Raw genomic sequence first — 14313 nt, forward strand, 5'->3', positions numbered from 1 at the left:
GAGTCGATGTTATGAAACCAGCTCACAAAAAGATAGAAAAGATAGATCAATGCCTTAGAATTCAGCCTCTTCGAGGGGCAACCTCCTTTACATTACGTAAATGAACAATTCTTGGATGATTCAAATGAAAAAACCTCCTTTCTATATATAGGAGTCTAAGGAGTCACAATATAACCCAGATGAACTAACAATAATAATATAAAGCCACAAAAATAACAATAGAGGGATTCTATGGGGCATAGTAATAACAATATGGGGACAATAAGGGAACAACAATATTAATAAGGGATACAACTACAATAGTAATGGGGTAATCACTAGTATTATAGGGACCTAACATACCCCTCTCCTTCAAAAAAGTGTTGTCCTCAACGCTTGAGAAGTTTTGGATGCTTCTGTATAAAATTCTCATCCTCCCATGTGGAATCTTCAGCGGATAAGTTCTTCCACTTGATGAGATACTTCGAAATTGATCGATTTCGTAGCTGTTGAGTTCTTGTTTTCTCTGACTACTTCCGGTTCCAATATAATTTTTCCTTCCTCGTTAAGTTTTGGCAATATTGTTTGAACTGGGAGCTTGTCGCCTATAACCTTCTTTAAACATGAAACATGGAAAACTGGGTGCACTTGAGAAGCTGCAGGAAGCTCCAATTTGTATGCCATAGTACCAATATTTTGCAACACCTTGTATGGACCATAATACTTTGGTGATAATATATTATCCTTCTTAGCTTGCTTGAGGGACATTTGTTTATATGGTTGTAGCCGTAGCAATACCCAATCACCTACATCAAAACTTCTTTCGCTATGATGTTGATCTGTCTGTTGTTTCATTCTATTCTGTGCCAACACGAGGTTATCCTTTAAGAGTTGGAGGACTTGTTGTTGATGTTCGATGTGATGTTCCACTGCTTGAACCTTAGAATTTTCTCTTAAATATGATGTGATGAATGGTAGCTGATATCCATAAAGTGCCATAAATGGGGTCATTTTTGTTGTTGTATGGAAGGAAGTGTTATACCACCATTCAGCCAAAGGCAGCCATTTGACCCATTGTGTCTGTTTATCAGATACAAAGAAACGAAGATATCCTTCCAAACATTTGTTTACTATCTCAGTTTTCCCATCAGATTGAGGATGATAAGATGAGCTATGAGCTAACTGAGTACCAAGACAAGAAAATAATTTTGTCCAAAAATTTCAAGTGAAAATGGGATCTCTGTCACTTACAATAATCTTTGGGTTTCCATGTAGCTTTTGAATTGTTTCCATAAATGCAGTAGAAACTGTACTGGCTTTAAATGGATGTGATAATGCACAAAAGTGTGCATACTTGGTAAGTTTGTCAACTACCACCATGATGACACTCTTTCCCTTAGACTTGGGTAAACCTGTGATAAAATCCATTGAAACCTCCTCCTAACGTTGGCTTGGAATGGATAAAGGTTGTAATAGACCCGGGGTCTTAATTGTTTCAACTTTATTTTGTTGGCAAACCAAACATTCCGCCACAAATTTTTGAATATCCGATTTAAGGCCCTCCCAAAAAAATTCCTTCTTAACCCTATGGTAAGTTTTTAAAAATCTTGAGTGCCCTCCTAAGGGAGAAGTGTGCAATTCCATAAGAATCTTTTGTTTGAGTTGGGAATTCTTACAGAGGTATAAGCGATCTTTGTACCATAACAAATCATTTTTCCAGCTAAATGTATCAGATGTACTAGAATCTTGTTGTAGCTTTCGAATAAGTGCCCACACTTCTTCATCATTCTTCCATTCCTCTCTTGCTTCGTTTATCCAATCTGGTTGGATAATAGAAATGGCGCACAACAATGCTTCCACATCCTCATCCTTTCTTGAGAGTGCATCTACCATCACATTTTGCTTCCCTTTTTTGTAGATGATTTCAAAGTCATAACCCAACATCTTTGTGACCCACTTTTGTTGCTCTTCAAAGGATAATCTTTGTTCTAAAAAGTATTTAAGGCTATCATGATCCGTTTTGACCTTGAAGTGTCTTCCCATTAGGTAGGGTCGTCATTTCTTAAGTGCATGTAGTATTGCCAACATTTCCTTCTCATAAATAGCTTTGTGTAAAAACTTTCCCTTGATTGGACGACTTTCAAAAGCAATGGGTCTTTCATCTTGCTTTAAAATAGCACCAATTCCATTTCCTAAAGCATCACATTCCACAATAAAGGATTTTGTGAAGTCTGGTGTAGCTAAGACCGATGCTTGGCACATTGCCTCTTTAAGATGTTCAAAGGCCTTTGTTGCTTCTGGAGTCCATGAAAATGCATGTTTCTTCAATAATGTTGTTAGAGGTGCTGCTATTCTCCCATAATTCTTAACAAAATTGCGATAATACCCTATCAACCCGAGAAATCCTTGCAGATGCTTTATGGATGTGGGGATTTTCCATTCCTTAATGGCTTTAATTTTGCTAGGGTCTACCTTAACTCCTTCATGAGATACAATATGACCCAGATATTCCACCTCTTGTACTCCAAAGAAACATTTGGATCTTTTTGCATATAATTGTTTCTCCTCCAATAGTTGTAGCACCCTGTCAACATGTTCAACATGATCCTTCCAAGACTTGTTGTAGATTAGTATATCATCAAAAAATACTAACACAAATTTTCTAAGGAAGGGTTTGAAAATGGAATTCATCAAACCTTGAAATGTAGAAGGCGCATTGGTAAGGCCAAAAGGCATGACCAAAAATTCATAATGACCCTCATGAGTTCTAAATGTTGTTTTCAGAATGTCTTCAATCTTCATTCTGATTTGATGATATCCTGAATGAAGATCCAACTTGGTGAAGTAAATTGATCCATGCAATTCATCCAGTAATTCATCAATGACCGGAATGGGAAACTTATCTTTAATAGTGAGCTTGTTGAGCTCCCTATAATCCGAACACATGTGCCATGATCCATCCTTCTTGTGCACCAATACTACTGGAGTAGAGAAAGAACTTTGACTAGGTTGAATTATAACAACCTCTAGCATTTCTGCAACCATACGTTCAATTTCACTCTTTTGTGCATAGGGATATCTGTACGGCCTGATGTTTGGAGGAACACTTCCTGGAATCAGATGAATAGCATGATCATGATCACGAATAGGTGGGAGACATTTGGGAGTCTCAAATACCTTGGAATGATTGTCCAAGACTTTTTGGAGATCTGGAGAAATAGATGATTCCTATGTGGAAACATCTAGTGAACATAATTGTGCAATTACACCTCTTTGTTCCTTTTTTAGAAGCTTTGTCATACCGTTAGAGCTGATTATATTTCCTGGTTTCCCTGCAATACCCCTTAATTCAACTTCCTTTCCTTCCACAGAAAATTTCATGAAAAGTTCTTGAAAATTAAAAGCTATTGTACCCAAGGATTGTAGCCCTTGGACTCCTAGTACAACATCAGCACCTCCCATTGGAATGGAAAGCATTGGGCTAGTCAATACATATTCTCCCATGGATAGCTTGATATTATGACACTTTCCAGAGCAATTTGTCGTTCCACCATTTGCAACCATCACTTGACACTCTGGTGCTGGATATAGGAAGCAATTCAATTCTTTTGCTATCTTACAATGAATAAAATTGTGGGTACTTCCTGAATCAATCAATACTATTATCTTTTTCTTCTTGATTTGTCCTTCTATCTTGATGGTTTGAGGAGTGGTAATTCCAGCCAATGCATTACAAGATATGGTCGGATTCATTTCTTCTTTATCTAGGCTTTGTTCCTAGAGTATATCCTCTTCTTTTGACCTTTCTTGCTCCTTTTCTTCTTCCTCTTCACAATCTATGTAGAATAATTTCTTCTCAGCACACTTATGACCTTTAGTGTATTTGCTATCACAACTATAACAAAGCCCTTTTGCTCTATACAGTGATATGGGGTTTAGCGGTGAGTTTTGCTGGGTGAAACCCACGAGATGAGGGTTCAAATCCCATTGAGTATATATTTGACCTGTTGTGTCTTGGCTAGAAGAGTAGGCGACCCCATAGAGGACGTCTCGGCTCTTGTTGAGGCATAAGTTTCCTGCTATTGTGCGGCTTGCAGGTTGTTGCACGTAGCCTAGGTTTATAGTGGCAGCTAGTTAGATTTGATCCTGGGTCTGTTCAGGATAACTCTCACCAGTTACCGATTATCCTAGATTCAAAAAAAAAAAAACAAAGCCCTTTTGCTCTTTTTTTTTCCAATTTTTGTGGTGTCAACCTTATAGGTTGTGGAAGACTAGGGGCAACAACACTTCCATCTTTATAGTTGTGAGTGGTATGCTTCTTGGTTGCCATAATTTTGCTTTCCATTTTTCTTACTAACCTAAATGCCTTCTCTAATGAATCAGGTTCCCAAAGGCAAACATCATGTTGGATATTATCCTTTAAAGTTCCTATGAATACATCAATCCTATGCTCCTCTGGAATATTTTTTACCCTTATGTTCAATTTTTGGAACTCCTCAATGTGCTCCATTATTGAACCCTTTTGTTTGAGACTTATCAATTGGCTAAAAAAAGTGTTGCTTTTTGTATCCTCATAATGTGCTGTCAATTCTTATGTAAAAATTGCCCAAGTGATAATTTGTTTACAAGAGCAAAGCCATTGATACCATACAAACTGATTTGGTTCCAAATATAAAGTTGCACTACGTACCTTTTGTGTGTTTTGCACATTATTGAGATCGAAAAATTGCTCCATCTGTAATATCCATGTTGCGAGATCCTTGCCATCAAACTTCCTCATATCAATTTTTGGAATATGGTGGGTCTTCAGTCCAACATTAGAGTCTACGAAATCATGATTAACATTTCTTTTGTTCTCATCATGAGTTTTCTTTACTACCCTTTCGCCATTAGTAAGCATTTCTTGTAGAAATTTTGTCAAATCTGTCTTCAAATCTTCCATGCCCATCTTCAAATCTTCCATGTTTGTCTTCAAATCTGTCTTCAAATCGTCCATCTTAGCTTCCACGTCATTCATCTTAGCTTCTACGCATTCTTTAAACAATCCATCTTAGCTTCTACGCCTTTCTTTAAACCATACATCTTAGCTTCTACATCTTTATTTAAACCATCCATCTTAGATTCTGTTACTTTTTGTGCAAGTGACACTTGTTGCACTTGGTCTCGTAATTTTGATATATCATGTTGCATTTCTTCCTCTTCTTCATGAGTCATGCTAGAGCTTTCAGGTTGCTTACTAGGTGTTTTCATTTTCTTTCCTCAGGGCATCAATTACCGATAATAATGCTTTACTATGCCCTTTGAATTCCTTCAAACTAACTTTTCAAATCAAGCTTATGCAAAAATTTAAAAAAACTACACACCTTTTTTCACTTTGTAGGAGCTTGATATTGAATCTGATGTATCTCTATAATTTCAAATCATCCAGTTCTAAAATTGCGATTTGCAGTAGCCCTCTACATCCTCTTTCCAATGCCACTAGTTTGATCCAAATTGGATTCTCTAGGGAAGAGTTATGCCAAATCTCCCATAGTGACCTGATTATAGACTAGTTCAGTAGAGCGAACTTGTATGATGTGCCACGAGTCACAGTTTCGACCTTTGGCTCTGAACAATATATACAAGAAACTACAGTCCATCCTCTTTCTGTACCTTCTTACGAAATTTCAATCCGATGCTCAGAGAGAAAGTTATGATGATTTTTCCCAGGTCACCTATTTGGAATGTAATTCAGGAGTCTGCAAAAAGACCAACTTCCTCAGATCATATCTCCACAAATATAGGGAGAAATTCTCTAAAATTTTGACGCGAGGTTCAGTGCGATTTCGTCACAAATGGGTTTTTTCTTTAGCTTCTGAAACATCGCAGAAAAAAGTTATAGCAAAAATTCCACGATGACATATTTGGAGCAGCGAAACCCTAGAATCCAAAGCTTTGATACCAAATGTTATGAAACCAGCTCACAAAAAGATAGAAAAGATAGATCAATGCCTTAGAATTCAGCCTCTTCGAGGGGGAAACCTCCTTTACATTACATAAATGAACAATTCTTGGATGATTCAAATGACAAAACCTCCTTTCTATATATAGGAGTCTAAGGAGTCACAATATAACCCAGCCGACCTAACAATAATAATATAAAGCCACAAAAATAACAATAGAGGGATTCTATGGGGCATAGTAATAAGATTATGGGGACAATAGGGGCACAACAATATTAATAAGGGATACAACTACAATAGTAATGGGGTAATCACTAGTATTATAGGGACCTAACAGCATAGAAGGAGAAACAAATAGACAACGTTGATTGGCTTTAAAGCCATAAACTGCCAGAAACAGAGACAAGCAGTGCTGAGACAGAGAAAAAATAGAGAAAGAGAGTCAGTGAGGAGAGTCTATGTACTCAGAAAGACTTAGGGGATCCAAGTAAAGCCTTGTTATTTTGTATCTATTGTGTGAGACTCAAATTGAGCTCACTTTTGTAAAAACTCTGCTTCTGAAGACATAATAGAGAGATCACCACTGAAGGCTAGACCAGAAGACATAGCCCAGGAGTGTTGGGTGAACTCCTTATTAAACTTGTTGTGTTTATGTGTGTTTGTCTATTATGTTCTTTAACTACTTCATTGTCTATGTATTTCGTAATATTATCGATCCATTGCACAAAGTAACATAGGCAAATCCATGCACAAGAGTTTGTAATACCTTAATAATTGTCTAAGATCTCATTATCAGATCAAGTGGTATTAGAGCTTTAGGTTTGCTAAGGTTAGACAAGCTTGTGCTGGATTTTTGAATGCTAACTAGGTCAAAGCTCAAACTAGGAAAAGGAGAGCTTATTGAGACTAATCCAGAAATTGGAAGAGTCTATCCTCAGAGGAAAATGTGTTATATACCTATGGGGGATAATATGGGTTACCAAGGGAGGTACCCAAGGTAATAATGTAATAATGGGATGGGCCATAGTAATAAATAAGGTGGTTAACCCATATCATGTAAGGGACCACAAGTAGTTAGTAATAATGTAATGGTCCCATGGTATTAGTTTGATAGTATGAGGGAACCATGGTAATGACCCATGGTATTGTATGTATGAGGCCTATATAGAGGCTAGAGACTCCACGTCAAGAGTGTCAAGGGTTATTGTATGAACAGGCATATGGCTTGTGGAGTGTTCTCCTTCCTTAAGGAGTGAATGTATGGTGTTGCCCTACCTTAAGGGTTTGATCAATAAAGAATCATTTCATATTATTTCTAGGTTTATTTGCATTGTATTATATTTTCATATCAGATCTATAATATTTCTGGGTTAGATCTATAACAAGTGGTATCAGAGCTATAACAAAATGGCAGAAGAGATTCCATTGGAATCAGACTTTCAGTTCATGGACAGTGTCATGACCATGAGAGCCATGGTGGAAGAAATGTATCGGGAATTTAAGAAGGATCGAGGTGCAAGCACCTCAACACCCAAACAAGGCAAAGGATTAGAGGAACCTCTTCTATTTTTCCCATCCAGAAGGCAAAGGGAAAGGGAAGAGCCTCCTCCATCAACTCCTCCTTCTAGCCCTAAAAATAAAAATAAGAAAACATCTTTGATTAAATTAGATGTAAAATTTGATTTGCCAATATATGATGGAGAATTAAATGCAGAAAAGCTAGATAACTAGATTAGACAGATTGATGTATATTGCAGGGTGTAGAACATTGATTGAGAAAGGAGAAAGATTCAGTTTTCCAGCCTTCACCTTGGAGGAACTGCCCTAGTGTGGTGGGAAGGCAGGACACAAGCTGATTTGACGAAGCATGGTAAAATTATTTCTACCTGGAGTGAATTTGTTTCTGCCATTAAAAAACAATTATATCCACTAGCTTGTATGCAGCAAGCAATGATGAGTTGGCAAACCTTCGCCATTTAAAGGGCAAAAGTGTACAAAGCTATACCTAGGAATTTAGAAAAAGAGCTTTAATTCTAGGCATTTCTCTAGACTCACCCGAAACTTTGTTGAAGTATATAGGTGGTCTGCATAGCTATTTGAGGCACACCATTCTCATGTTTAACCCTACTAGCATAGATGAGATATTAGTTCAGGCTACACATCTAGAGGTAAGAGGCAAGAATGTGAACCCAGAGATTGGGGGATCATCAAAACCCACTGCAAGCAAAAACAAGGAAAAGAAGAAGTTGAGATGGAAAGAGAGGAAGGAAAACGTTGTACAGAAAGACAAACCTTCATGCACTCACTGCAAGAAGGATGGACATGACGATGCACATTGCTGGTCTTTGCATCCAAAGCTGAACCAAAGAAGTTCGATGGCAAGAAGAAGAAGACTGTTGCTACTATTCAGAAAGATTTGGGGTCAGACTCAGGTGATGAAACAACAGTCACAACCACAGGTATAAAAGGTAAAAATTCTGAAGCATATACTAGTAATTATGCACAATCTATTGATAATGAAGAAAATGAGAGGAAAAGGCATGAGCTTTTTCATATTAGATTTATTTCCAAGCATCAAAAGATTGATACTTTATTTGATAGTGGATCACAAGTAAACTTGATTTCTGAAGCAATTGTAAAGAAGTTGGGACTACTAACCACACCTCACAAGAATCCATATCCATTAGGTTGGGTATGTGATAAAGCAAAGCTACAAGTGACTAGACAATGTAAACTTAGGTTTGCTTTTGGGTCAACATTTGTAGATCAGGTTGAGTTAGATATAGTTCCCTTGGATATATGTGGTATTGTTTTAGGAAGTCCTTACTTGTATGATCGAAAAGCCATTTTCTATATAACTAAAAATAAGTATCAACTCACAAAAGATGGAATAGAATATATTGTAAGAGCTCATCAGCTCAAAAATAGCTACACTCTCATTGACTCGAGGCAGATGAAAAGAATTATAAATTCATGGAAGAAATTTTTACTAATGGTTGTAAAGGAAAGGAACCCTGATAAAACCAATGTATTTGAAGGCTATGATGCTAAACATAAAGCTTATTTAGAAAAAGTTGTTTCTAAATATGATATCCTATTTCAAGAACCTAAAGGTCTGCCACCCAAAAGGGAAATAGTACATGATATTCATTTGCAGCAAGATGTTCCATTGCCTAACATCAGAATGTACAGGTTATCCGCTTTAGAGAATGCAGAGATCAAGAAGCAGGTATAGGAGCTGCTCGATAAAGGGTTCATATGACCAAGCACATCGCCATGCGGATCTCCAATCGTGTTGGTGAGAAAGAAAGATGGTTCGTGCAGGATGTGCATTGATTACAGAGCACTAAATAAAATAACAATCAAGAATCGTTATCCTCTTCCTCGCATTGATGATCTATTAGATCAGTTGAAAGAAGTTGTTTACTTTTCCAAGTTAGACTTGCGTAATGGCTACCATCAGGTCAGAGTAACAGAACAAGATGCATGGAAGACTGCTTTCAAAACAAAGCAAGGGCTGTATGAATGGTTGGTTATGCCTTTTGGCTTAACTAATGCTCCTGCCACTTTCATGAGAGTTATGAATGATGTACTTAGAAATTTTATTGATGATTTTGTAATTGTATATTTAGATGACATTCTTGTTTTCAGTAAAACATGGGAAGAACATTTGAAGCATGTAAAGCAGACTCTAGATGTTTTGAAAAAAAGAAAATCTCTATGTGAAGTTATCTAAATGTGAATTTAGCAAAACATATTTAAATTATTTGGGTCATACTGTAGGGGGTGGTGAATTGAAGATAGATCCCTCTAAGGTCGAAGTCATTGTGAACTAACCTAAACCCAAATCTGCTACAGAAGTTAGGATTTTCCTAGGAGCAACACAATATTGGAGAAAGTTTATTGCTAACTTTTCCTTGATTGCAGCGCCCTTACATGCTTTAACGGGATTGAATAAGGTGTTTCAGTGGGGAGGCAAACAGCAGAAAGCCTTCGACACCTTGAAAAAAAAATAGTACATCACCAATACTAGCATTGCCAGATCTTCAAAGACCATTTGAGATTGAAACAGATGCCAATGACTATGCCATGGGAGCAGTGTTGATGCAACACAGTAAACCCATATGTTATCATTCTGAGACATTTAATTATGCAGTAGTTAATTATCCCACATATGATAAAGAATTGTATGCATTAGTACAGAGTGTGAAAAAGTGGAAACATTACTTAATGGGAAAAGAAACAATCATCCATACATACCATCAACCACTTCAGTATTTGCACTCGCAAACTAAATTGCAGCAATCAAGACACTATAGGTGGATGGGTTTTCTACAACATTTTCATCTAGTCATTAGATATAAGAAGGGCATACACAATAAAGTTGCAGATACGTTGTCCAGACCAATCATACATGCATCTACTATACTTAAGCATAACTCAGTAATGCATGAAAGCTACATTGAACAATATGCTCAAGATATAGATTTTAAAGATGTATATGCAACTTTAAGTCATGGAAAACAAGTAGAAGAATTGGATTATTATGTTAAGGAACAACTCTTGTATCATTTGGGAAAGTTATGCATTCCACAAAATGAAAGAGCTAACATAATCTGAGAAGCACATACTTCTCTTATATCACATCATTTTGGTGTAAGTAAAACAGTTGCATAGCTGCAAAGGTTATGTTATTGGCCAAGAATGCATGAAACAATTTCTAGATATATTAAAGGGTGTACCATGTGTGCTAAAAGCAAGCCCAGCAATAGAAAACTAGGCTTGTACACTCCACTTCCAGTTCCTTCTCATCCTTGGGAAAGTGTTTCCATGGACTTTGTTGGGGGATTGCCAAAATCTAGAAAAGGTCATGACTATTTATATGTTATTGTGGACAGGTTCAGCAAAATGTGTATTTTAATACCTTGTAACAAGCAGATTACAGCTGAACAAACAGCGAAGTTGTTCTTTCAACATGTATGGGTTCATTTTGGGTTACCCACTTCCATAGTATCTGATCGAGATTCCCGATTTGTTGGGAAGTTTTGGTCAAGTCTGTGGGAATTGATGGACACCAGACTGAAGAAGAGCACAACCTTTCATCCACAAACAGATGGCCAAACAGAGGTGGTCAACAAGACAGTGATCCAGTTGCTCAGGGGCTATTGCAGCAAGCATCCCAAGCTTTGGGATGAACATTTGTGTTATGTGCAACATGCTTACAACCGTGCTAAGCACTCTTCTACACAGAGATCTCCTTTTGAGACTTGTTTTGGTTTTATACCAAGGTCTCCCTTGGATTTTTTCTATAGTAAAGACATAGTAGTTGATGGACATAGTGATGTGGACAAAGTAACCAAGTTCATTGAACAGATCCAAGAAATTCACCAGGCAATGCAGGAACAGCTGGAAAAGAGCCATGCCAAGTACAAGGCAAGGCATGATGAGCATCAATTTGAGCATAGCTTCCAAGTTGGTGATCAAGTCTGGTTGTACATCGGCAAAGACATAATGCAAGGTGAAGGAAAGAAGCTGAAGCCAATAAGGTATGGGCCTTTCAAGATACTTGAGAAAATTGGTGAGAACACTTTTCGCCTTGATTTCCAGCTTACATGCACATCTATTCAGTAGTTAATGCAGATAACTTGAGACTGTTTGAACCTTCATTGATTGAAGATCCCAAAGAGCAAATTCAGTTGCCTTCTATTGATGATCTGTTGCTTGAATATCTCAATGAGTTGCAGGAAGATATAGTTCTGGACAGGAAGGTGAGAACTACGCGCAGAGGGGATGTTGAGTACCTCAAAATTGGACTCAAAGGTTCAAAACCAAGCAGTGCAAGATGGATAGAGATTGGACAAGTGAGGAAGTTGTATCCTCACTTGATTGATGCTTAAAAACCAACTTTTTGTGGTCCAAAAGCTTTTTTAGTGGGAAGGCATGATCCAAATGGATCATAGAAAACCCTTTAAGTCTTCTAAAGATCAAAATTATCACATGAGAAGAACTTTTAGAAAAGTCGGATAACACTATCGAGAGGCAAAAAAATAAAGAAAATGGTGAAATGAAGCCTATTGGAGGTCAACGGAGAAATGCACAGGAGTTGTCGGATCTGGCCAATCAACGGTCCAGATCCGATTAGCAAATCACAATTGGTGGTGGCAAGCGGAGGCTATTGGCAGAGACCACATGGAATATGTGACAGCGATCAGTGGGGTCAACGAGGACCATCGATCAAGCGCACAGATCAACGGCCCAAGTTGAATCACAATATCGCATCGGCAAACCACAGAGGAGCGCTTGCAAATGGCCTGGGGGTATGTGCGATATGAAATTGCTATCAATCACATCGCAACATCGCATCGGAGCATTATAATGGAGTGGGGACGATATAGACCTAACTCGTGATAGCCGGACCCAATGGAGAAATAGGTGACATTTCATATATCTTGAGATTTGGAAAATGGCATTTTCCTTTGTATTTACATTTTTCGTTAAATAAACGAAATACAAAGGAAATGTGCCGATGCGATGAAGCCAGACCCGAAAGGGTTTATGAAAGAAAATATATAATATTTCAAGTTTTTCTAAAGCCATTTTACGAGGTTTTTCAATGCTTTCATGTATTTTTAAAAATAAAAAGTGAAATCATGAAACAAGCAGGATTTCAGGTGGCCCGTAGGCAGTTAGTGGTTTTGACCGGGCTCCACCTGAGCCCATACACTGGCTGCCATGTGTCCAGGTCCTGGAGAGAGAAAACCACCCTTTTCAGGCGGTTAACCCCCATACGAATGAGCCGCCCAAAATGAACCTCAGTCGTTGGATCTAGATCTCTCAGATCAACGGTGGAGATGCGATAAGCGATATAAATCCGGACCCGATAGGAGTTATAAGGTGGAATCTATAATAATTCAAATCCAATAAGCGACAATTTGGCAGATTTTCACAATTTTTAGTGTGTTTCTCTGTGTAAACAGAGAACGTTGTTTCTGGGAATTTCAAAGGCCCGATGACCCATTCCATTACAGAATAGGTGGCCACCATCCCTGAAGGCGTTTAGCAATGATTGCTAACACTCATAAGGGGATATGAGCAGACAGAGGTCGAGAAGCCAAAGAGCTGAGAAGGAGAAACAGACAAACAGCGTCGATTGGCTTTAAAGCCATAGACTGCCAGAAACAGAGACAAGCAATGCTGAGACAGAGAAAAATAGAGAAAGAGAGTCAGTGAGGAGAGTCTATGTACTCAAAAAGACTTAGGGGATCCAAGTAAAGCCTTGTTATTTTGTATCTATTGTGTGAGACTCAAATTGAGCTCACTTTTGTAAAAACTCTGCTTCTGAAGACATAATAGAGAGATCACCACTGAAGGTTGGACCAGGAGACATAGCCCAGGAGTGTTGGGTGAACTCCTTATTAAACTTGTTATGTTTATGTGTTTTGTCTATTATGTTCTTTAACTACTTCATTGTCTATGTATTTCGTAATATTATTGATCCATTGCACAAAGTAACATAGGCAAATCCATGCGCATGAGTCTGTAATACCTTAATAATTGTCTAAGATCTCATTATTAGATCAGGTTAGGGATAATAAAGTTTTGTGCCTAATATTTCATTTTTGAAGGAGTTTGTTATTTGGAAAGTTAATTCTAGTTATATAATAAATAAAAAAGAATTAGTTTAAATATTAATAGTGAGTGTTATGTAGAACATATATTAATATATAGTATAAAAATGAATAGAAATTTTAAATATTAGGAAGAAATTTATAAGATGTGACTTCATCCATTTAATAAATGAAAGAGCTTGAATTTGTTTAATTATTACGAAAGTACTATGTTGAAATGAGTAATGAAGATTGAATTTCATTAGTTCATATTAATATATTATCTTAGGATTGATAAGTTATTATTCTATTTTATTATTTATTAGAAGTATGTTGTAATATTTCATTGTATGAAGGTTCATAAAATTATTATTTATAATATTTATGAGTGTGGTATTTGATTTAATAAGAAATTTGAGTGTAAATTAATAATTGATGAAGAATTTATTTGAATATTAAAAAGAAGAAGGAGAAGATGAAATAAAGAAGAAAATATGCAAGGATTGAGGTCATATTTGATTACTTATATTGGAGGAGAAGTGAATAAATAAAAACCATGTAATAATGATGTGGATTGGTTGCTTGAGTAAGATGGAGTGATTAATTTTTTTATTCATGGTGAATATTGGTAGTTTGTTGGTTTACTTTTCTCTAAGGATGTAGCCCCTTGAAGAAGGAAATAATGGTAATGAAATCATAACTATGAATATGTTGATGGTCTTGAATGAATGCATAAACATTGGGGGAAAAAACCCGGTTGGGACCTTAGAACATATCCTTTTCCT

The sequence above is a fragment of the Pinus tabuliformis genome, chromosome 8 (assembly GCF_031772625.1).
Source record: "Pinus tabuliformis cultivar Carrire ecotype Pingquan chromosome 8, CPIR1, whole genome shotgun sequence".
Classification (NCBI taxonomy): Eukaryota; Viridiplantae; Streptophyta; class Pinopsida; order Pinales; family Pinaceae; genus Pinus; species Pinus tabuliformis.